Here is a 24,985-nt window from a genome sequence, read left to right as displayed (position 1 = left end):
TACACCAATGGTGCAACAGAGAATATGGAGGACAGCAAATAAACACAGTGAGCAACTCTTATTCTTACAAGGCAGTAAGTAAAGTATAATGTGAAGGACAGTCTAAGATAATCTTTCTGGTTTTAAGAGATGAGTCGGTTTTATGATAAGTACGAACACTGTTACTGTTTAAGGATTGATGATAATGTATTACCAGAATACCTTTCTTACCCCTGGGAGAAATATGTTTTTTCCCTGACGCAATGACATATCACCAAGGGAGAAAAAAACCTGAATACTGTCAGTAACTAAGATATCTATTCTGACTTTAAAGAAGATTAGGACTTCATGGAAAAATCTGTGATGTCTGGTTTCCCAAAATTATTTTAATGTGCCTTAGTGGAATAATGAGAGGAATTTAGAGAAACTCTGTTCTTAATCTTTACTGGCTGACATACATGCTATCAGTAATTGGGGAAGAGAAACTATATTCAGGATATGACATCTCACTTCATATATTTGAATGGAAACCAAACATCACAATCACAAGAAGTCTAATTCAATTCTGAACCACTGAAAAGTTACCATTCCACTTTATTCATTCCCAAAGTTACCTGTAGCAAAATCCTAAATAAAGTTTTCAAAACAAATATTTTTTCAATCATAGAATGTAAAACCTTGAATGTGCCTAGTGAAAATCATTTAGTTTAATCTTGAATTCTATTTAGGGTTGTTTCAGACATCATGAATGCCATTTTTACATCATTTGTCATAATCACTTGTATTTATACAAGGGTTATTTTTTAAATAAGGAATTTTCTCAAAGAAAATTTTAAGCTACTACAGGCCGGGTGCAGTGGTTCACACCTATAATCCCGGCACTTTGGGAGGCTAAGGGGGGCGGATCACATAAGGCCAGGAGTTCGAGACCAGCCTGGCCAACATGGCGAAACGCTGTCTCTACTAAAAACACAAAAATTAGCTGAGGGTAGGTGTATGTCTGTAATTCCAGCTACTCAGGAGGTGGAGGTTGCAGTGAGCTGAGATCACATCACTGCACTCCAGCCTAGGCGACAGAGTGAGACTATTTAAAAAAAAAAAGAGGCTGGGTGCTGTGGCTCAAGCCTGTAATCCCAGCACTTTGGGAGGCCGAGACGGGCGGATCACGAGGTCAGGAGATCGAGACCATCCTGGCTAACACGGTGAAACCCCGTCTCTACTAAAAATACAAAAAAAAAATTAGCCAGGCACGGTGGCGGGCACCTGTAGTCCCAGCTCCACGGGAGGCTGAGGCAGGAGAATGGCGTGAACCCAGGAAGTGGAGCTTGCAGTGAGTGGAGACTGCCCCACTGCACTCCAGCCTGGGGGGCCACAGAGCAAGACGCCGTCTCAAAAAAAAAAAAAAAAAAAAAAAAAAATTTTAAGCTACTGCAATAAATTTGTTTATTCATCAAATAAAATAAATGGCAAGGATTTTCTTCTTTTAAAGTGGAAACATTTTCTCCTGTTAAACCTGGCATTAAAAGCTTTAGGCAAGAAATTGTAGTCTGGCCAAACCCATCAAGGATAAAACTGGCTATAAAATTTGTTTAAACTGTTTTTTATGCAATAAAATAACAGAAACTAACCACAGATCTGTCAGTATTTTCAGGACTATTCTACAAAAAGGAAATCTCCCTTGTCGCAGGGGTACTTTATAGTTGGTTATTGTTAGTTGGTACCAGTATCATCCACAACATGTGCCTAGTCATCTGAAAATTCTGAAGTATTGGAAATATGTGCACCCTTACTCTTTTAAACTCAAATCCCAGTTTTAAAAGACCTCAAACTTTGTCTACATAAACCATATCATAAGCCCCATATCCACATCTAGTTATTTTACATATTCCATACTGGCATCCCCTACTTTCCTACTCTTTCTGAAACTCTGCACCTTTCTGATTATTACAGCCATAGCAGCTAATTTATTCAACATGCTTAGTTTGTCTTTTGTTTTCAAACATGCTTGGAGACTAATGGAACCAGGCAAGTGGTTAGAGGGTGAGCACTGTTATGCCCTAGTCCTGACAGTTTGAATGTCTTGTGGTTGCCCCTGTTTATCTTCTTCCCATTTTCAATGGAAGAAAAATCCTTTATTAAAACATGAAAATAATCTGAATAAATTCAAGCTATTGGTTTTAGTCTCTATTGCTTCATTATTAACAAATGCATATATAAAATAACTAGTAACCACAACACTGGACATTTTGAGTCATGCATTAGAATGCTCGTACTCTAAAATCAGAGTTAAGGGCCTGCCACTATTGCTTGCACTTTCATCAGACCCAGTTTGAGTTTAATAAGCATGCAAAATAAACTCCTTGATTCAGAGGAATTATGGAAAATAACAAGGATCCATGCAAGTTTCAACTCAAAAGTTGGGTTAATAATTGCTTAGAAATGCAGGTAGAAGCTCCACATCTATCGCAATGCTGCTTCAGAACAGGGTTAGGAGTCACACACAAAAATGTTAAAATTAGGACCACTAATCAGTTTTAAAAGGCTTATATGCAAATCCTGGTCCATCTGAGTACAGAATGATGTACACACTCTGGGAAAAGAAAGAGAATTGAGGGATGTACAGTCTTAAGGAGCTGTTAATTTTCTCGGCCATTTACTGACGACTGTAAAAGGAGAGCATCCAGAGCATCGGTGGTTTAGGGGAATGGTTAAGATCTCTTAGGCAGAATGGTTTCTTTTCTGATTCATGCTAATGAGCATTACCTGCATAGCTCCCTGGGGAAAAATGATAAAGAACAGGGCTAATACAATGTAAACTCACGCTATCAGTACCCTGAAATTTTATCACAGCCCTCTGCTTTTTAAAACTGTTCACCAAGGGATCCTTCCAAATAGGAAATAATTAATAGCCTAGCAATGTTCATTAATAAACTAGAAGCAATTTGCTTGAACCAACAGCACCATGAGAATGTAAACTCCTGGAGGCCAAGAGTCTCTTCATATTTTTGCATATCACAGATACATGAAGAGTAAACATGAGACCACAGTAACTTTGAAAAGTAATTAACTGTATACTTTCAAGATTATGAAAAACTCGTAGTATATTTTAGCATTTAGAAGTATTAACATGGCTGTTAAGGGTAATCTTTAATTGTTCCAAGTAACTGAACTGCTGACATCATGTAATATGTAGCGCTGTCCCCAGATAGTGCAGATGCCTGAATATTGCTTGGTTATTCCAATGTCTCTAAGACCAACTGACAGCATAGGACATTTAAAGAGGAGCTATAATCAGCTTAACATAGCCTTTTCCCTATGTGTTAGTTGTCATGTAAGAATTAAATATTCAGGCCGGGCGCGGTGGCTCAAGCCTGTAATCCCAGCACTTTGGGAGGCCGAGACGGGCGGATCACGAGGTCAGGAGATCGAGACCATCCTGGCTAACACGGTGAAACCCCGTCTCTACTAAAAAGTACAAAAAACTAGCCGGGCGAGGTGGCGGGCGCCTGTAGTCCCAGCTACTCGGGAGGCTGAGGCAGGAGAATGGCGTAAACCCGGGAGGAGGAGCTTGCGGTGAGCAGAGATCCGGCCACTGCACTCCAGCCTGGGTGACAGAGCCAGACTCCGTCTCAAAAAAAAAAAAAAAAAAAAAGAATTAAATATTCAAGAGGCACTATTTCTTAGATCTACATCACTAATCTTTTAGTTTTTTTCCCCTGGGAAAACAAGGAAATGTAGACCCAGCCTTTTCAGGGATAGTCAAGGTGCTAAAAGGCCAGGATAGACATCAGGTGAAAGGGAGTGAAGTCACCTTAGTTCCACTATTATATTCTGATGTGAGCTGTGTGGTTCCTCAGCTGAAGAAAGAAACTAGTTTGCTGGGTTCTCCTTGATAAAGAATAAGCAGTCACAGGCCATAGGACACATCTATATTAGGCAAGGTTTCACATCTCGCCCACCCAAACATATTCACTAGCTATTCCTTTCAATCCCTCTGCTTTGCATCTTTCAATCCTAACTCCCTAATCATAAGCATGAGAGAAGTCCGGCTTATCCATGTTCTTGGGAGTTTTTTTAAAACATTAAACTCACAAACTTCTCTCCCTTTAAAAAAAAATGTACCCAGGAAACTAATGGAGAAAGATAAGGAGACAAAGCAGAAAGTACACCATTCTACAAAATGAATGCCTGTTGCTAAAACATCGTAAGCAAAAACCCACAGAGCGGCTTCCGTGGGGCTGTAGTACATTTGTTTCCAGGTTAAGCACTATAAAGGTTTAATTTCAACAGCTCTAACCCTCTGATTTAGGAAACAAAGAGGGTCTTTAACTTACACAAAAGTCGGTTATTTCTCACACAAAGATAAATTCATATACATTCATACTGTTCTAAAAGAAAGTACCTTTCATATCCTCTTTATGCAGAACATTTTTTCCTTTTGTGCAGGTTTTTTTTTTTTTTTTTTTTGAGGTGGAGTCCCGCTGTCACCAGGCTGGAGTACAGTGGTACGATCTCCGCTCACTGCAACCTCCGCCTCCCAGGTTTCAGCGATTCTCCTGCTTCAGCCTCCCGAGTAGCTGGGACTACAGGCACGCACCACCACACCCGGCTAATTTTTGTATTTTTAGTAGAGATGGCATTTCACCATGTTGGCCAGGATGGGCTTGATCTCGTGACCTTGTGATCCGCCTGCCACAGCCTCCCAAAGTGTCCAGATTACAGGTGTGAGCCGCCGCACCTGGCCTGTGTGCAACTCTTGATTGCAGAGCCCCACAAACTCAAGCAGTATCACTTATTCTACTGTACAACCTTGCTAATGCAAATTACTATACATGCACGAACTTATTGCTACTAAAATTCTACCTCTTGAAAATTACTATTCATTTTATGGCTTTTTTTTTTTTTTTTTTTTTTTGCAACAGGAAATATCCTTTCCTATATACTGTGCTATTCTGTATTCATTACCTTTTCAGTTTTTTTTTTTTTTTTTTTTTTTTAATTTAAATGCCTTTCAGTAATGGATTCTTCCAGGCACTAAACTACTTAAGTCAAGAGTGTAACTACTTCAGATACACGATGAGAATCTAAACTTGGGTCTCTGGAGATCTGCTGCCAGAGTCTACTTGTTCTAACCTGTGTCTGCACAAGATATACCACATTATAATAGTTTTGCATTTGCTATCATACATTAGTTATGTAGAATCTGTATCAGCAAATGCTAGACTCTCCCTAATACTGAAATTGAAAAAATCACCTCAGAAAACTGCCACTTCTGAGTTTTCAAGGCAGCTTTTAGAGGTAGGAATTCCTTCTCTACAGAAAGCTATCTTCTTATTTCAGAACAAAACAACTGTTTTATTTCCACAAGTAAAGCAGATAAAAGTGAAAGCTGTCTAAGGCTTACTATACCCAAGAGAAAGAGTCTACTTATTACATAGCAACCTAGGTAGGTGCCACCCAGCTACATTTCCAGTTCTCATGAAAAGGTCTGAAAATCCCATCAACAGACAATTCAGCACATTTGGAAATAGGAAGAGCCCTAACAAATAATTGAATACTCCAAATTACGGAGTGTTTGCACACAGCATGCTGCAAATAGGAAATGTAAATGGTCTGCAGATTAGAAAAGCACTCACTAAAGCAAGTAACAGCATCTCCACAAGACATGCAAAATGTAATTTTTTGACATACAGGGAGTAGGAAAACAATGAACCTAAAAGACATGCCATGTTAAGACATGAAAAGAGCAGGCCGGGTGGATTACTTGAGGTCAGGAGTTTGAGACCAGCCTGGCCAACACGGCAAAACCCCGTCTCTACTAAAAATACAAAAATTGGCTGGGCGTGGTGGCGCGTGCCTGTAGTCCCAGCTACTCAGGAGGCTGAGGCACGAGAATCACTTGAACCCAAGAGGCAGAGGTTGCAGTGAGCCGAGATTGTGCCACTGCACTCCAGCCTGGTGACAGAGTGAGACTCTATCTCCCCCCATAACCCCCCAAAAAAGAGCAAAGCAGAATAATTAAATGGGGTCTGATTTTGACTTGAGGTTTCGTAAGACACAAAGACAGCTGGTTTCCAGATACCTTATGGAAAGCTGAAATGTCCTCATAGTATCTCAGATTTTGACCCCACATTTCTATTCATAAATGAGTCTTTTGGGCCTTAATCTCTTTTCCCCAGGGAGAATATAACAGATTTAGACATTATGGAAAAAGAAAAGGTTTGGATTTTCCACTCTTTTTACACTATTTGTTATTATCAATAATTCATCCTGAAGCTTAAAATCACTAGGCTCATGCACTAACCCCTAACATGGCACTACAATATGCTACCAAGCACTAATGCTTACAAAACTATACACATCTCAAAATGGAAGACATTGGTGATTTTGTTGTTCTTAAACAACTTGTAACATTGTCCACAAGTATTAAAATATACATATATATATATATATATTTCTATTGCACATACCCCGTTGTTTAACTTTTCAAAAGAAAAAATGCCAGCTAACATGGAAGAGCAAGGGAAAGGAAGGAAGCATGGCTACAAATTCATGTATCGTCCTGCCTAAAATTATAGCTCTTCCTATCAAGGGGACCAAAATAGACAAGAAAAAAATGTAGATGTATTAAGTAAACACTGGACAACTACAGCTGGAATATATCCATTTTGTTAAATGCATCTGGTCTGAACCATGGAAGATACAGAAACAATTTCAAGAGCATTAAACACTGGTTCTCTCCACTGTGGAATGAAAAAAATATAAAACATATAGAGACACTGAGTCTGATAGCTATTCAAACAAGTGGGCCAGAGCTGGTTTCAATGGTGCCAAAAGTACAGGTACTCTACCCCTGCCAAATGATCCTACCAAAAACGGTGCCAGAAGTACAGAGAAGATGGGTTGACAGACAGCTGGAAGGTACAAATTCTCCATGATATGACATTTTCAACATACTAGTGGAACCCATATATGTAGGCTCCATTCTGTCTTGAACAATTTCAAAATATTAAAGAAAAACTTGAGTAGGTAGCTTAGAGAAAATTTTGAGTTACTTTTAACCAAAGTGATTTCTACTATGCTTTTATCACTCACTCAGTAGGTCTCAAAAAAAGAAATATTTTATATATAATATGTAATTATTTTACTAAAAGTAATTTTTACCCATTTCAAATGGGTTGATTGACCAATCTCACTAATAGTAAGAGTGCTCAACATTTCCCATTTTGTCCATTTTTATCACTCTCAAATTTTGGTGAATCTTCCCTAACTTCCCAGCATCACAGCATTCATGGACCTGAGTGAACATTCTGGAAAACACAGAGATGTTCCAATACTCTCTGTTCTTAATTTCATCTAATTAGTTTTAAAATTTATTCTCTACTCACAAAGAAGCATAAATAAAGGTTTCACTCTTTATATATAAAGACCTGACAATACATACAATGGTCCTCTGCTGATTTGGAAGCAAGGACAGTTTTCTACGACAGTCTGTTCTTTATAATGTATAACTGTTGTGGGAAAAAAGAAAATCCATTTCTTATTGTAATTTTTTTTCTTGTTTTGAGGTTTCTTTTCCACGATGACCCAACCACAAGTTTGGGAACATTGCTTCTGAGGCCCATTCTCTGATGAGAAAGTTCAGTCCCAACTGGGGAAAGTACCTGAGTCCCAGCCTTTTCAGCCTAACAATATACCTAATATCTAGAGTAAGAAATCAGGCTGGGAGTGGTGGTGTGCGCCTATAATCCTAGCTACTTGGGAGGCCGAGGCAGGAGAATCGCTTGAACCCAGGTGGGACAGACTGCAGTGAGCAGAGATCACGCCAGTCACTCCAGCCTGGGTAACAGAGCGAGACTCTGCCTCAAAAAAAAAAAAAAAAAAAATCAAACATCCAAGTATCCACCTTGGGTTGCAGGAAGAGTTAATCTTATGCGTTTACAAAACAATGTAACTATATAATGTGAAACACCATAGAGTCAGATGGCACTGCATGAGGCATTTTTGCTTCTTTTTCTTAAGGAAAAGGAGTTATATGGGAAATTCTCTCATCCTCCCCTCTCTGACCCCGACTCCTCTATGTCCAAAGTTTTTTTTTTTTTTCTGAGATGGAGTCTCACTCTGTTGCCCAGGCTGGAGTGCAGTGGTGCAATCTCGGTTCACTGCGAACCCTGTCTCCCGGGTTCAAGTGATTCTCCTGTTTCAGCCTCCCGAGTAGCTGGGATTATAGGCATGCACCACCACACCCGGCTAATTTTCTATATTTAGTACAGATGGGGTTTCTCCATGTTGGTCAGGCTGGTCTTGAACTCCCAACCTCAAGTGATTCGCCTGCTTCGGCCTCCCAAAGTGTTGGGATTACAGGCGTGAGCCACCGAACCTGGCCTAGGTTTTTGTTTAAAATTGGGTCTTTGTTCTTATTCAGTAAATCTATGTCACAGGATGAGCCAGGATTTAAATATACAAACATAAATTTTTAGTATCTTTCACGTCAAATTAGAAAGACATATTTGGAATTTACTGCTGCAGTCTCAACTGTGCTCATCATGGTAGTGGCTGAAACTGGAAGACATTTTTTTAAAACCCTGAAGCATCCATACTTGCTACTTCTTTAGTTTTCTTGCTTGGAATGAAAAGTATTCACAAATACCACCACCTAAGCACCTGTTTCAAATGAAACTCAGCCTTCAGCTTGCAAATGATGTCTTTATAAGTAAGCAAACAGCAGAAGACCCATGCAAGTTGCTTCTTTCTTCCTGGAGATGTTGGCAGGATAACTGGAATCCTAGGAGCTCCTCTGTGTTGAATTTGAGAGGCAGAACCAAAAGAAAAGTGGCCTTTTCCATTCCAAATCATGGAGGTAATGTGTAGAGAAGTGATAGCCACATTTCAAGAATAGGGAAAGTAACTGGGTAAAAGAAGCAGGACTACCCACTCTAGGAGACAACACAGAGACACCTAGAAATATAAAATAAAAACAGAAAGATTAGGACAGGTACTTCTGCATAAGCTGACTCAAAACAATATCTAAAATATAAAGAAAAGAACAGCCCAGGCACAGTGGCTCACATCTGTAAATTTAGCACTTTGGGAAGTCGAGGCAGGTGGATAATGAGGTCAGGAGTTCAAGACCAGCCTGGTCAACATAGTGAAACTCTGTCTCTACTAAAAATACAAAAATTAGCTGGGCATGGTGACGGGTGCCTATAGTCCCAGCTACTCAGGAAGCCGAGGCAGGAGAATTGCTTGAACCTGGGAGGCAGAGATTTCAGTGAGCCAAGATTGCTTCACTGCCCTCCAGCCGGGGCAACAGAGTGTGACTCTGTCTCAAACAAACAAACAAACAAACAAAAAAGAGTATTTTGGATTACATATTATCTAAAAGAAAATGACCAACCATAACACCAAATTCAGTACTATTATCAGAAAAGCAGTAATAGCCAGAAAAAAAATTACAAGCACGATACAAAAAAAGCTGGATTTATACAAGTATGATACAAAAAACTTTTCTGCATATAAAACATTTTTTGTTTTCTTTTGTTTTTTGTTTGAGACGGAGTCTTACTCTGCTGCACAGGCTGGAGTGCAGTGGCATGATCTCAGCTCACTGCAACCTCTGCCCCCTGGGTTCAAGTGATTCTCCTGCCTTAGCCTCCCGAGTAGCTGGGATTACAGGCATGCACCACCACACTCGGCTAATTTTTGTATTTTTAGTAGAGACGGGGTTTCACCATGTTGGCCAGGCTGGGTTCAAACTCCTGACCTCAAGTGATTCACCCGCCTCAGCCTCCCAAAGTACTGGGATTACAAGTGTGAGCCACTGGGCCCGGCCACATTTGTGTTTTAAAGTAGCACTGAGCCAGGTGCAGCAGCTCATACCTGTAATCCCAGCACTTTGGGAGGCTGAGGGCAGGAGGATCCCTTGAGCCCAGGAGTTGGAGACCAGCCTGGGCAACACAGCAAGACCCGACTCTAGAAAAAATAAAAAATTAGCAAGGCGTGGCGGTGCCCTCTTGTGGTCCCAGCTACTTTGGAGGCTGAAGCAGGAGCATTGCTTGAGGCCTGGAGGTTGGGGTTGCAGTGAGCCATGATTGTACCACTGCACTCAGCCTGGGCAAGAGTGAGACTCTGTCTCCAAAAAATAAAAATGAAAAATAAGGTAGCAGTGTATCTTCGCTTGCAGCTCCTATCAAAATAAAAAAGAAACAAAAATAAACACAAGTAGCACTGTACTCCAAATTTGATGTCTAAATATATAATACTCAAAACCATATGTATCTTACTCTGAATCACCTTCAACTACCAGCAATAAATGGTATTTTATAAAATATAACTGTAAGTAAAATACATACTGTTTCATTATCACCAAATGTAAACATGTAAAGACTAAATCAAGGCCGGGCGCAGTAGCTCACGCCAGTAATCCCAGCAGTCTGGTAGGCCTAGGCGGGTGGATCACCTGAGGTCAGGAGTTCGAGACCACCCTGGTCAACATGGTGAAACCCCATGGCTATTAAAAATACAAAAAAATTAGTTGGGCGTGGTGGCGGGTGCCTGTGATCCCAGCTATTCAGGAGGTTGAGGCAGGAGAATTGCTTGAACCTGGAGGCGGAGGTTGCAGTGAGCCAAGATTGTGCCACTGCACTCCAGCCTGGGTGACAAGAGTGAGACTCTGTCTGAAAAACATTTTTAAAAAGTACATCAAGTTCATTGCTGCTAAATGTAAAAACTGTTAAATCTGCAAAAAGATGTTAGACACAAAAGGGCAAATATTGTATAATTCCACTTATATGAGATACTGACAATAGTCAAATTCATAGAGATTTAGAGTAGAGAGGTTACCAGGGGCTGTGGGAGGGGAGATGGGGAGATTAGTGAGTACTGAGTTTATTTGAAATGATGAAAAAATTCTAGAGATAATGGTAATGCTTATACAACCATGTGGAATATACTTAATGCCAATGAATTGTACACTGTAAAATGTTTAAGAGTTTTACAATAATACATCACAGATGCCCATCAAAGGCTTAAATGATTTTAGTTTACAAAAATGATCAATAGCGATTAGCTAACTAGTCTTTCTAGCCCACTATTTTCAGTCTGTCATATACATTAAAAAACACCTCAACTGTAAATTGAAGCTAAATAACCTCTTCTGGTTCAAAATAGGGTTCTTATTAAAAGCCTAGGAAAGCCAAATGTATATTAATCCCGAATCAAATCAGGAGGAAAAAAAGTTTAGAATTTGCACTTGTTGCAAAAGCAGCATGGAAGAGGAAAAAGTAAAGATCCACAGGTGGCAGGGCGCAGTGGCTCAAGCCTGTAATCCCAGCACTTTGGGAGGCCGAGACGGGCAGATCACAGGGTCAGGAGATCAAGATCATCCTGGCTAACACGATGAAACCCCATCTCTACTAAAAAATACAAAAAACTAGCCGGGCAAGGTGGCGGGCGCCTGTAGTCCCAGCTACTCGGGAGGCTGAGGCAGAAGAATGGCGTAAACCCGGGAGGTGGAGCTTGCAGTGAGCTGAGATCCGGCCACTGCACTCCAGCCTGGGCGACAGAGCGAGACTTCGTCTCAAAAAAAAAAAAAAAAAGATCCACAGGTACACCTTTAGAACCCTGAGCAGCACGGCTGCTTCATTACAGAGGCTCACTTGAAACCCGGGGGGTGGAGGTTGCAGTGAGCCAAGATAGTGCCATTGCCCTCCAGAATAGCAACAGAGCAAGACTGTCTCAAAAAAAAAAGTGTGGCTGGGCGCGGTGGCTCATGCCTGAAATCCCAGCACTTTGGGAGGCCGAGGTGGGCGGATCACGAAGTCAGGAGATCGAGATCATCCTGGCCAACACGGTGAAACCCCGTCTCCACTAAAAATACAAAAATTAGCCGGGCGTGGTGGCGGCGCCTGTAGTCCCAGAGGAGAATGGCGTGAACCCGGGACATGGCGCTCACTGCAAGCTCCAGCCTGGGCAACAGAGCAAGACTCAGTCTCAAAAGACATAACATAACATAACATAAAACATAACATAAAATGTATGTAAAAACACCTTGGCCGGGCGCAGTGGCTCACGCCTGTAATCCCAACACTTTGGGAGGTCAAGCTGGGAGGATCATGAGGTGAGGAGTTCAAGACCAGCCTGGCCAACATGGTGAAACCCCCGTCTCTACTAAAAATACAAAAACTAGCCAGGTGTGGTGGCAGGCACCTGTAATCCCAGCTACTTGGGAGGCTGAAGCATGAGAATTGCTTGAACCTGGGAGCTGAAGGTTGCAGTGAGTTGAGATCGGGCCACTTGCACTCCTGCCTGGGTGACAGAGCAAGAAGCCGTCTGGATGGGGGAGGAAGCACACCTTGAACATATATAAACTTTGTCCCCCAAATAATCTATATCTTAATATTAGGCAATAACACTAGCAAATCATAGGCTTATATTCTCTTCAAAATGCCCAATTTCATATCTCAGACATGACTGATCAATTTATACACTCTTACACCTAGGTATGTATGTGCGTGTATCATTAATGGCAGGATATAACTAACCCATTTGAGGATGGCTATCTGGGCACAGTGGTTCACACCTATAATCCCAGCACTTTGGGAGGCTGAGGCGGGGGAAGGCTGCTTGAGCCCACCAGTTTGAGACTAGCCTGGCAATATACTGAGATTCTGTCTCTACAAAAAACTGAAAAAATTAGCGAGTGTGGTGGCATGTGCCTATAGTCCCAACTACCCAGGAGGCTGAGGTGGGAGAATCGCTTGGGCCCAGGAGGCAAAGTTGTAGTGAGCTGAAACTGTGCCACTGCACTCCAGCCTGGGCGACAGTGAGACCCTGTCTCAAAACAAACAACAACAAAACCCAGAATAGCTGAATAAATAGCAGCTTAGTGTAAAAGCCAAAACTCATGACCTTCAGTTCCTCTTAAGATCTGCACCCTGATCTCTTCTGACCGTAGCTCCATCATGGGCTCTAACCACAGTGGACTCTGCTCTTTCTGAAACATTAGGCATGCTCCTTACAGCCTTTGTAGTGGCTGTTCCCACACCGGGAGGACTCTTCCCCCAGGTATCTGCATAACTAAGTCCCCTGCAGGTCTCTAAATATCACTTCTTCATTGAGGCCTACCTTGGGCCCCTATATAAACCTGTATCTTCCCCTCATGCTATACACAGATAATCTCCCATCATTGCCCTTTATCCTGCTCTAGTTTTCCCTTTATCCACAGCAGGTGACACTATCTAGGAACTTACAAGAGGTACTTATTTCATTTCTCACTTACTGTTTTGTCTAAAATGTAAGATCCACTGGAAGGATCCTGTTTTGTTCACCCATGAATTACAAGCCCCAGAATAGCATGTGACCCATGGTAGGCACTTGATGAAAATGTGTTGAATAGGTTGGGTGTGGCGGCTCATGCCTGTAACCCTAGCACGTTGGGAGGCCAAGGTGGGTGGATCACCTGAGGTCAGGAGTTCGAGACCAGTCTGGCCAACATGGCAAAACCCCATCTCTACTAAAAATACAAAAATTAGCCAGGTGTGGTGGTGGGTGCCTGTAGGCCTAGTTACTTGGGAGGCTAAGGCAGGAGGACAGCTTGTGTCCGAGGGACAGAGACTGCAGTGAGATGAGATTGCACCACTGCATTCCAACCTGCGTGACAGAGCGAGACTTTATCTTAAAAAAAAAAAAAAAAAAAATTGTTGAATACATGACTAGTAGGGCTCTTAAATGCTTAGCCAACATGAACTAAAAACATAATTAGACACAATCTAGAAAATCTAGTTTTCTTTTTTTTTCGAGATGGAGTCTCGCTGTGTCACCCAGGCTGGAGTGCAATGGCACAATCTCGACTCACTGCAACCTCTACCTCCCGGGTTCAAGCAATTCTCCTGCCTCAGCCTCCTGAGTGGCTGGGATTACAGGTGCCTGCCACTATGCCCAGCTGATTTTTTGTATTTTTAGTAGAGACAGAGTTTCACCATGTTGACCAGGCTGGTCTTGAACTCCTGACCTCATGATTCACCTGCCTCAGCCTCCCAAAGTGGTGGGATTACAGGCGTGAGCTACCACACCTGGCTGCTGAAAATCTAGTTTTCTAGATTTATCAACTACAACTATACAACAGATACACAAAACTTACAAATAAATTCCCCCTAAAGTTGGCCTCACATTAGGTACTTTCAAGTGGCTGAAGTTACTCACTTGCTTACTGATGCTGATTATATAAAGTAACCTTCTACTAAAAAACCTGACTTATTGGGAGGATCGCAAAGGAGAATATAAATTCTATGTGGACACCTTAGGTAAGCTAGCTTGTGAGCCAATGATTTGCTGTGCTAACCAGCCTCCAAAATAATCACCAGTGATTGCTGCCTCCTGGTATTCAGGCCTTTTTACAGTCGCCTCCAACAATGAATCAGGGTTAATCTACGTGACTGTTGTATAATAAAGACTCTGACTGCCCTTTGTTCCGGGAAAGGATACTCTAAATCCTTGGAATTTAGAGTAAATAAGCCAGTGGAAATTAAATAATAAACTCCTGGCCGGGCGCGGTGGCTCAAGCCTGTAATCCCAGCACTTTGGGAGGCCGAGACGGGCGGATCACGAGGTCAGGAGATCAAGACCATACTGGCTAACACGGTGAAACCCCGTCTCTACTAAAAAATACAAAAAATTAGCTGGGCGAGGTGGCGAGCGCCTGTAGTCCCAGCTACTTGGGAGGCTGAGGCAGGAGAATGGCGTGAACCTGGGAGGCAGAGCTTGCAGTGAGCTGAGATCCGGCCACTGCACTCCAGCCTGGGTGACAGAGCGAGACTCCATCTCAAAAAAAAAAAAAAAAAAAAAAAAACAACACCCCTAAACCAGTGAGTCAAAAAATAAATCAAAAAGGAAATTAGAAAGTACCTTGAGACAAATGAAAACCTAATAAAAACTTATGGGATGTGGTGAAAGCAATGCTAAGATGGAAATTTAGAGCTGTAAATGCTTACATTAAAATAGACCTCAGCCAGCAGTGGTGGCACATGCCTGTAGTCCCAGCTACTCAGGAGGCTGAGATGGGAGGATCACTTGAGGCCAGGAGTGCAAGGCTGCAGTGTGCCATGATCACACCTGAAAAAAGCCACTGAACTCCAGCCTGGGTAACAGAGTGAGACCTTGTTTCTAAAGTCAGCCAGGCACAGTGGCTCACACCTGTAATCCCAGCACTTTGGGAGACCGAGGCGATTGGATTATTTGAAGTCAGGAGTTTCAAACCAGCCTGACCAACATGGGGAAAGTCTATCTCTACTAAAAATACAAAAATTATCTGGGCATGGTGGCGCACACCTGTAATTCCAGCTACTTGGGAGGCTGAGGCAGGAGAATTGCTTGAACCCAGGAGGTAGAGGTTCCAGTGATCTGAGATTGCACCACTGCACTCTGGCCTGGGCAACAGAGTGAAACTGTCTCAAAAAAAGTAAAAAGACCTCAAATCAACCAACCTAACTTTAAAGGAACTAAAAACAATAAAGAAAACAAATGAATCAAAAGTTGGTTCTAACAGGGTCATGGGAATCTCTAAATCTGTAGCCAGGTGGTCAAAAATGCAGTTGGCTGGGGGTACCTCCAAAGTACAGCTGGCATCTGAAGTGAGGACAGTCTTGTTGAGGACCATGCCCTTTGACCTGTAGGTCTATGCTAACTCTGGGTGGTGTCAGAAATGTATTGCCATGGTCGGGAGTGGTGGCTCACGCCTGTAATCCCAGCACTTTGGGAGGCGGAGGCAGGCAGATCACGAGGTCAGGAGATCGAGACCATCCTGGCTAACACGGTGAAACCCCATCTCTACTAAAAAATACAAAATATTAGCCGGGCATGGTGGCGGATGCCTGTAGTCCCAGCTACTCGGGAGGCTGAGGCAGAAGAATGGCGTGAACCCGGGAGGCAGAGCTTGCCATGCTCTAACCTGAGGAACAAAGTGAGACTCCATCTCAAAAAAAAAAAAAAAAAAAATGTATTGTCATGTACCACTTGATGTCAGAATACTGACAGAACAAGGTGGATGTGACAGTGAGTGACTTCTGAGGCAAAGTCATAGAGTAGACTATGGTTTTTGTCTTGTTCTCTTAGATTGCTTGTTCAGGGAGAAGCCAGCCACCGTATAAGGGTGCTCACACAGCCCTGAAAGAGGCCTACATTGGGAAGAAATGAAACTTCCCCTTAAACAGCATGAATGTGCCAGCCATGTAAATGTGTCACCATAGAACTCCATCAGACTTCAAGCTTTTTTTTTCTTTTTTGAGATGGAGCCTTGCTCTGTTGCCCAGGCTGGAGTACAGTGGCGCGTGATCTCGGCTCACTGCAAGCTCCACCTCCCAGGTTCATGCCATTCTCCTGCCTCAGCCTCCTGAGTAGCTGGGACTACAGGCGCCCGCCACCACGCCCAGCTAATTTGTGTGTATGTGTTTTTAGTAAAGACAGGGTTTTACCATGTTAGCCAGGATGGTCTCCATCTCCAGACCTCGTGATCCGCCCACTTTGGCCTCCCATAGTGCTGGGATTACAGGTGTGAGCCAATGCACCCAGCCAGACTTCGAACTTTTAAGAGACCCTAAGCCAGAACCTCCCCATAGCTAAGCTATTCCCAAATTCTTGAGAGACGTAATAGATATTTGTTGCTGTGTTAATCCACTAAGTTTTGGGTTATTTGTTATACAGCAATAACTAATATACTTTGCTTCCTCTAAGGACAGAGAGAATGATGTATCCTGGGAGTTAGTGCCCCTTTTTTACTTTGCTATGTAAATAGGGAATTTAGAATATATTCTAAACACAAAACACATTGAATACTATTATCACTAGCAATCAAATTAAGTTTATAAGTGTCATATTAAAAAAAAAACCTTGCTAGCTAGGTATGGTGGCAGGCACCTGTAATCCTAACTACTCAGGAGGCTGACGCAGGAGAATCGCTTGAACCCCAGAGGCAGAGGTTGCAGCAAGCACCAATGCACTCTAGCCTGGGCAACAGAGTGAGACTCCGTCTCAAAAAAATAAATTAAAAAAAAAACAAAAAACCAAACACCTTACTAGGCACGGTGGCCCACGCCTGTAATCCTAGCACTTTGGGAGGCTGAGGGGGGTGGATCAGCCTCCTCAGCGGGGAGGCAAAACTCCATCTCTAATAAAAATACAAAAATTAGCCGGGTATGGTGGCGGACACCTATGATCCCAGGTACGAAAGAGGCTGAGGCAGAATAGCTCGAACCTGGGGGATGGAGGTTGCACTGAGCCAAGATTGTGCCACTTCACTCCAGCCTGGGCAAAAGAGCGAGAGACAACAACAAAAAATGGGTGAGGTGCTCAATTCCTGCCCCCTAGGTAGGAATATACTATACTTTATCAATGTAAAATGTTGCCTGAGCAAAAATTTGTTTTCATTTATCAAATATTTATTCAGTGCTTCCTTTGAAAATTCTAAATTACTTATTTGAATAAATATATGCACGAGATAAGGTAAAATAGGGTAAACAGTGTTTCTTGCATATCCTTTTAGGAATATTCTATGGCTACACAACATCTCTAGAGACATTTCCCACAAATGAAAGCACACTATATATTGTTCTGTACCTTGCTTTTTCTGTTAATGTATCTTAGAGATCATTCCACTTCAGAACAAAGTACCACTTTGTAAGTAAAGTACTACCTTTGATGTACTTTATTTACATCAGTTCTCTACACCATATAAATTTTATTAACATATTATATAAAAATATATAAATATATATTATATATGTAAATTATACACACACACACACACACACACATATATATATATTTTTCCCCGAGACAGTGTTGCTCTGTCGCCCAGGTTGGAGTGCAGTGGTGCAATCTCAGCTCACTGCAACCTCTACCTCCCGGGTTCAAGCAATTATCCTGCCTCAGCCTCCAGAGTAGCTGAGACTACAGGCAAGCGCCACTATGCCCGGCTAATTTTTGTATTTTTAGTAGAGACACGGTTTCACCATGTTGGCTAGGCTCATCTCGAACTCCTGACCTCAAGGAACCCACCGCCTTGGCATCCCAAAGTGCTGGGATTACAGGTGTGAGCTAACACACCCAGCCTACAGATGGGTATTTAGATTACTATAAATATTGTGCTATACCAATGTCAAGTTTCTATTATCGTCTACTTGAACTTAAACTTGTAAATCCAAGTGGTAAGGCCTTCCTCACTCTAAAGGGCATTTTGCCTCATCAGTTTTTACTCCCGTTCTTACTGATATATATATATATAAAAAATCAATTATATATATCATATATACACACACATATATACATATACATACAAAGGTTGTTTTATTTTTCAATGTTTTTATTGTGATAAAATACACATAAAATTTACCATATTAACCCTTTCGAGTATACAATTCAGTAGTATTAAGTACATTCATACTGCTGTGCAACCATCACCATAATCCATTTCCAGGACTCATTTCTTCTTCCCAAACTGAAACCTTGTACACATTACACAGTAATTCCCTCTCACTGCCCTTCCTGCAGCCCCTGGCGACCATCATTCTACTTTCTGTCTCTTATAATTCTGATGCTGCCCAAGCTGGGGTGCAGTGGCTACTCACAGGCACAATCAGCGTACTGCAGCCTTGAACTTCTGGCCTCAAACAATCCTACTACTTCAGTTTCCAGAGTAGCTGGTACTACATACAAGGTTTCAATCCTCAAAGCAATTGCACACTGAATGGTTTCATATAAATAATCAAGGTACAAGTAGGCGTTAATGGGTTGAACTGTGTCCTCCCAATATTCGCATGTTAAAAGTCCTAGCCCCTAGTACCTCATACTGTGACTTTATTTGGTAATAGAGTCATTGCAGGTAATAGAGTCAGCAGCTAAGATGAGGTCATAACAGAGCAGGATGGACACCAATCCAGTATGACTGGTGTCCTTATATTAGGATTCAGATACACAAACGGGAAGAACTTCATGTGAAGATTGGAGTTATGCTGCCACAAGTTAAGGAACCACAAGAAGTTAGAAGGATTGGAAATTTTTTTCAGTGCATTCAGAGGGATGGCCCTGCCAACACTTTGGTTTTAGACATCTGACCTTTATTTAGAACTATGAAACAATTTCTGTTATTTTAAGCTACCCAGTTTGTGGTGCTTTATTACATCAGGCCTAGGAAACTAAAACTAACACAGCAGGTGTGAAGCCTGTTTTGCAGATATAATGTCATTGTCAATTAAGAAAGGACATACCGGCCAGGCGTGGTGGTTCACACCTCCAATCTCAGCATTTTGGGAGGCCAAGGTGGGTGGATCACAAGGTCGGGAGTTCAAGACGAGCCTGCCGAATATGGTGAAACCCCATCTCTACTAAAAAAATAAAAATTAGCCGGGTGTGGTGGCAGGCGCCTGTAATCCCAGTTACTCAGGAGGCTGAGGCAGGAGAATCGCTTGAACCCGGGAGGCGGCGGATGCAGTGAGCCGAGATTGCACCATTGCACTCCAGCCTGGGCAACAAGAGCAAAAGTGTCTCAAAATAAATAAATAAATTCATTCTAAAATTTGCCTGGTTTAAGAGAAAAGTGAATTATTATTCACTGTTCGTGGGAATGTAGATCGGAACAGCCACTATGGAAAATAGTATGGAAGTTTTTTTGTTTGTTTGTTTTTGAGATGGAGCCTCAGTCCATAGCCCGGGCTGGAGTGCAGTGGCATGATCTCGGCTCATGGCAACTTCCGCCTCCCAGGTTCGAGCGATTCTCCTGCCACAGCCTCCTGAGTAGCTGGAATTACAGGCATGAGCCACTGCGCCCAGCTGGGAAGTTTCTAAAGAAATTAAAAATGGAACCACCACATAACCCAGCACTCCCTCTGCTGGGCATATAACCAAAAGACATGAAATCACCACCTCATAAAGATGTCTGCACTCCTATGTTCAGTGGAACATTATTCACAACAGCCAAAATATGGAAACAACCTAACTGTCCATCAATGGATGAATGGATAAACCATAGAAACTACAGTGCATATATATGATGGAATGTTACTCAGCCCTAAAAAAGAATGAGCTCTTGGCCAGGTGCAGTGGCATACGCCTGTAATCCCAGCACGCTGGGATCAAGCCAGGAGTTTGAGACCAGCCTGGCCAACATAGTGAAATCCTGTCTCTACTAAAAAAATACAAAAATTAGCCAGGCGTGGTGGCGCACACCTGTAATCCTGGCTACTTGGGAGGCTGAGGCAAAAGAATCGCTTGAATTAGGGAGGCAGAGGCTGCAGTGAACCAAGATAGCACCACTGCACTCCAGCCTGAGTACAGAGATGCAGAGCAAGTGCTGACAGAGCAAGACTCTGTCTCAAACAAAAGAAAAAGAAAAAAAGATTATTCACTGTTCGTGGGAATGTAGATCGGAACAGCCACTATGGAAAACAGTATGGAAGTTTTTTTTTTTTTGTCACAGCATAGATGAGTCAGGAGTACAGAAAGAAAAATATTGCACAATCTCATTTACATGTGAATTTTTTAAAAAATATCAAATATACAGAGTTAGAGAACAAAACAGTGATGGGGGAGTTAGTAAAGGAAGAGATATAGGTCAGAGGATACAAAGGAACAGTTACGTAGGCTGAACAAGTCTAACGATCTAATGTACAACATGACAACTATAGGTAATAAAATTGTACTGTAAACAGGATCCATGCTAAATGAGATTTTAGCTGTTGACACAAAAACAAAAGAATAACTATGTGAGACAATGGATGTTAATTTACTTCACTGTAGAAACCTTTTTACTATCTATATGTATCCTATAACATCATGTTGTATACCTGAAATATACACAAAATTTGTTTAAATAAAACCACCCAGTAATATATATATTTTTTTATTGTATTTTTGTTTGAGATGGAGTCTGTCTCTGTCCCCCAGGCTGAAGCGCAGGCAGAGGCGCAATCTCAGCTCACTGCAGCCTCCGCCTCCCACGTTCAAGCAATTCTCCTGCCTCAGCCTCCCAAGTAGCTGGGATTACAGGCGTATGCCACCACACCTGCTTATTTTTTGTAGAGATGGGGTTCCCCCATGTTGGCCAGGCTGGTCTCAAACTCCTGACCTCAAGTGATCTGCCCACCTCGGCCTCCCAAAATGCTGGGATTATAGGCTTGAGCCACAGGGCCAGGCCTATTTTTTTAATCATTTGATTTCCTTCAATCTAATTAAATATGTGTCTTTTTTCTTTAGACAGTAAAAATTATTGGTAGTTTGAGCAAATGATCAAGATTACTCCTTTTTATTTAATACGTTTTTGTTGAAAAATAAAATATTTAACTTAAATTTCAATAGCTTATAGTCATTTTTCATGTTCATCTTCTGTTGAAGCTAACGGCTTATTGTTCCACTTCTATGTACCTGTTTTCATGCTGCTTAAACAGTATTTGGAACGATTAGCCCACGATTACTTACTTGCCAAGTCCTGAGTTCAGAATTTTGTTTTTGAGATGAATATAAAAGCACCTAAAGGTCAAGGAAAATTTTCTTCCTGTGATAAGGAACCTAAAAATAAAAAGAACATTAAGGATATAGCCCTCACTGGTGCTAGTATTTTCAGTGTGCAATATTAAACAAACAAGCTATCGTTAAAAAAAAAAATCAATATCATAAACTATTCAAAAGGAATAATAAGAAAGCAGTTACTCTCTACCTGCACTGGCATTAATTTTAAAAAGATGTCAAGTCTTGGAGCAGTGATTCTCAAGCTTTTACGGAACACTGTCCTCTTTGAGAATCTTATACTATGGATCTTCTCCTTCCCACAAAAATGTGCAATTGTGCAGAAAATTTCCAGTAGTTTATGAACCCCTACTTAAGACCTTTGTGTCAAGCCTCTGAGCCCAAGCCTGCATGTATACATTCAGATGGTCTGAAGCAACTGAAGAATCACAAAAGAAGTGAAAATGTTCGATTCCCGCCTTCCCTGATGACATTACCTTGTGAAATTCCATCTCCTGGTTCAGAAGCTCCCCCACTGAGCGCCTTGTGACCCGCCTACCCCTGCCCACAAGAACACAACCCCCTTTGACTGTAATTTTCCACTACCTACCCAAATCCTATAGAACTGCCCACCCCTAACTCCCTTTGCTGACTCCTTTTTCGGACTCAGTCCGCTTGCACCCAGGTGAAATAAACAGCTTTATTACTCACACAAAGCCTGTTTGGTGGTCTCTTCACAGGGATGCGCGTGACACTTTGCTTTAGTGTAGATGACCACTCCCCTCTGTAAGGTAGGGAGGAAGAATGTTTGGTTAGTTCCTTTCCTCTGGCCGATCTCTTTTTTTTCTTCTCCTGGATGAGACAAAGACAAAAAAACAAAAAATAAACTAACAAAAGCGATAAAAAAGGTCTCATATAGAAGTCCTTCTGTGTTATTTTTCAGCTCTAGTAAATCCAAGGCCAACAAAGCGCATACCCAAAAACATTCATTTGTCTAATGGTGTGTCCATCGGAACTGAACTGATGTGCCAGTTTTAAACAGGCCACACCAATTTAGAAACCTAGTAACAGGAACTTTTCTAGAATTTAACTGCGAGACCGGATGAGGGGTTACAACAATCCAAATTACAAAAAGAGACAACCCGTTTAGTCAAGAGAATCGAATACTAAATGCCTCACGGTGTTGACACTGTGCAACCCCACCGCTTTACACAAACTACGTCCTCATAACATTAACCTATCATTCTGCCTCTATAAAAACAATAGTGTACACTGAACTCCTGTACTTCTGGGTCGGAAACCAAAAACGGTGAATTCTATCAAAATCCTGGCATCAGCCAAAATTAATGCGCCATTAGAACGTTATGAGGACATCAGTGCCAGAACCGCTTACTCAGATCATAAAAGTTTGGGAGGTGGGAGTGGGAGCCAACGGATTTAGTAAAGGTTGCACCAGGATGTCTGCGATAAACACACGCGAATGCAATTCCCAAGGGGAACCTGTTACAAGTCTCAAGGTCAACGAGCTGGGGACACAAAATACTCAGAGCCACAACAGGCCTCAACTGATACCGCAGCCGGGCAAACAGGGGGCCCGAAGTCCTAAGGCGAGGAGGATAAGTAAATCAATAAAACAAAGATATTCTTCGAAAAATAAATCGATGGCAGAAGCAGCGGCTGCCAGATACAGCCCCGTGGGGGTGCAAGCAGAAAGCACAAAGGTGGCTAAAGGCATGGCACTGGGAAGGACCGAGGCGGCCTGAGGAGTGGGCTGTGCGACACACCCAGAAGGCAGGTGCCGGCCGCCCCGGAGCAGCCGAGGTTGGAATCCCCGCCCGGCCGAGGCCGAGGTCGGCTGCCCGCAACTCACAGGCTCCTGCGCGCTTCCGTACCCTGCCCGGCTGGGCCACACCACCTCCTCGGCGCCTGCTCGTCCCCCAGTCACTGGCCTTCTCGGCTCACCTTCAACGGTCCAACAGATGCACTCGGCCTCCCGGGGGCTACCCGCCCCCGGCCCAAAGGCCAGTTTACAGCGGCACGCCTTACTCCGCCATCTTCGCAGCTTCTCAAGTCAGCCAACCCTGCGGTGGGCCGTTGCCACAAGCCCCGCCTCCGCTGCTGCAGCTGAGTGATGATTGGACATCGTCCTGCTCGCGCGCGCTCTCCTTGCGTCCTATGGTGGCTGGAATGCACGTCAATCAATAGCTCTCGCCGCACTCTTTCGATCCCTTTTTAGTCGGATTAGGTCCCAGAATCGAGGTAATGCGGCAAATGCTTTTGTAATTTATTTATTAAGAATGTAAAATTTCCGCGTAGAAGCTGTACCACGTGGTAAGATAGTGTGGCTAGGCTGCGTGACTATTTTAAGCCACTGTTAGGTTAAACTGTAGTACTAATAATTTTATTCTCAGACCCGAGGGTTTTGTTTTTGTTTTTGTTTTTGTTTTTTATACAGAGTCTCTGTCGCCCAGGCTGGAGTGCAGTGGCGCGATCTTGTCTCACGGCAACCTCCGCCTCCCGAGTTTAAACGATTTTCCTGCCTCAGCCCCTCAAGTAGCTGGGACTACAGGCGCATGCCACTACGCCGGGCTAATTTTTGTATTTTTAGTAGACATGAGATTTCACTATGTTGGCCAGACTGGTCTCGAACTCCTGACCTCAGGTGATCCACCCGCCTGGGTCTCCCGAAGTGCTGGGATTACAGGCATGAGCCACCGCGCCCAGGCTTTTAATTCTGGGGTAGCACACCACCTGGAGAAAAAATGTAATGGTTCCAGTTTGTCTCTGTCTTTGACTCTTAGAAGGTTCAAACGTTGTCCTGTTTACAGCTTTGGTCAATACAGGAGAGAAGGATTCGTCACTTTTCTGAGGGCCCTCCTGCATAGAGGAAACCTGTTATAACTGGCAGTTTTGTCGTTTGCTACACCCAACCTTAGGACATCCTTTCTTCTGCACCATTTCCCAGAGGGGCAGGTGTCAGGCCTGAGCCCAAGCTAAGCCATCATATCCCCTGTGACCTGCACCTATACATCCAGATGGCCTGAAGCAACTGAAGATCCACAAAAGTGAAAATAGCCTTAACTGATGACATTCCACCATTGTGATTTCTGCCCCACCCTAACTGATCAATGTACTTTGTAATCTCCCGACCCTTAAGAAGGTTCTTGGTAATTCTCCCCACCCTTGAGAATGTACTTTGTGAGATCCACCCCCTGCCTGCAAAACATTGCTCCTAGTTCCACCGCGTATCCCAAAACCTGTATGAATTAATGATAATCCACCACCCTTTGCTGACTCTCTTTTGGGACTCAGCCCGCCTGCACCCAGGTGAAATAAACAGCCTTGTTGCTCACACAAAGCCTGTTTGGTGGTCTCTTCACAAGGATGCGTGAGACGACAGGAAGGGCATATATGGGGTGGCTCCTCTTCGGGGTTATGACAGGCGGGGCCCAGCGTACCGTGCTTGCCAAACACCAAGAGGGCTGTCATCTGGGTGGATTCATAGAAATGCATA

General features: G+C 42.8%; 1 long non-coding RNA gene across 10 annotated transcripts; it reads right to left on the bottom strand.

Annotated features, from left to right (window-relative positions):
* Positions 1-4,862: 4,862 nt before the first annotated feature.
* On the bottom strand, positions 4,863-23,582 carry LOC103245786 (uncharacterized). Of its 10 annotated transcripts, none has more exons than XR_005244292.2 (5): positions 23,434-23,581; positions 22,183-22,323; positions 21,445-21,534; positions 19,239-19,492; positions 4,863-8,937 (listed from the first exon to the last, which is right to left on the bottom strand). It is a non-coding gene; the product is annotated as an uncharacterized lncRNA (long non-coding RNA). The 10 variants fall into 10 exon arrangements; XR_012091464.1 differs by having other exon boundaries at positions 19,239-19,355; positions 23,434-23,579; XR_012091465.1 differs by having other exon boundaries at positions 19,239-19,352; positions 23,434-23,579.
* Positions 23,583-24,985: the final 1,403 nt, after the last annotated feature.

Source organism: Chlorocebus sabaeus, chromosome 26, assembly GCF_047675955.1.
Source record: "Chlorocebus sabaeus isolate Y175 chromosome 26, mChlSab1.0.hap1, whole genome shotgun sequence".
In the NCBI taxonomy this organism is placed as follows: domain Eukaryota; kingdom Metazoa; phylum Chordata; class Mammalia; order Primates; family Cercopithecidae; genus Chlorocebus; species Chlorocebus sabaeus.
This window is presented reverse-complemented; position numbering and strand designations above follow the sequence as displayed.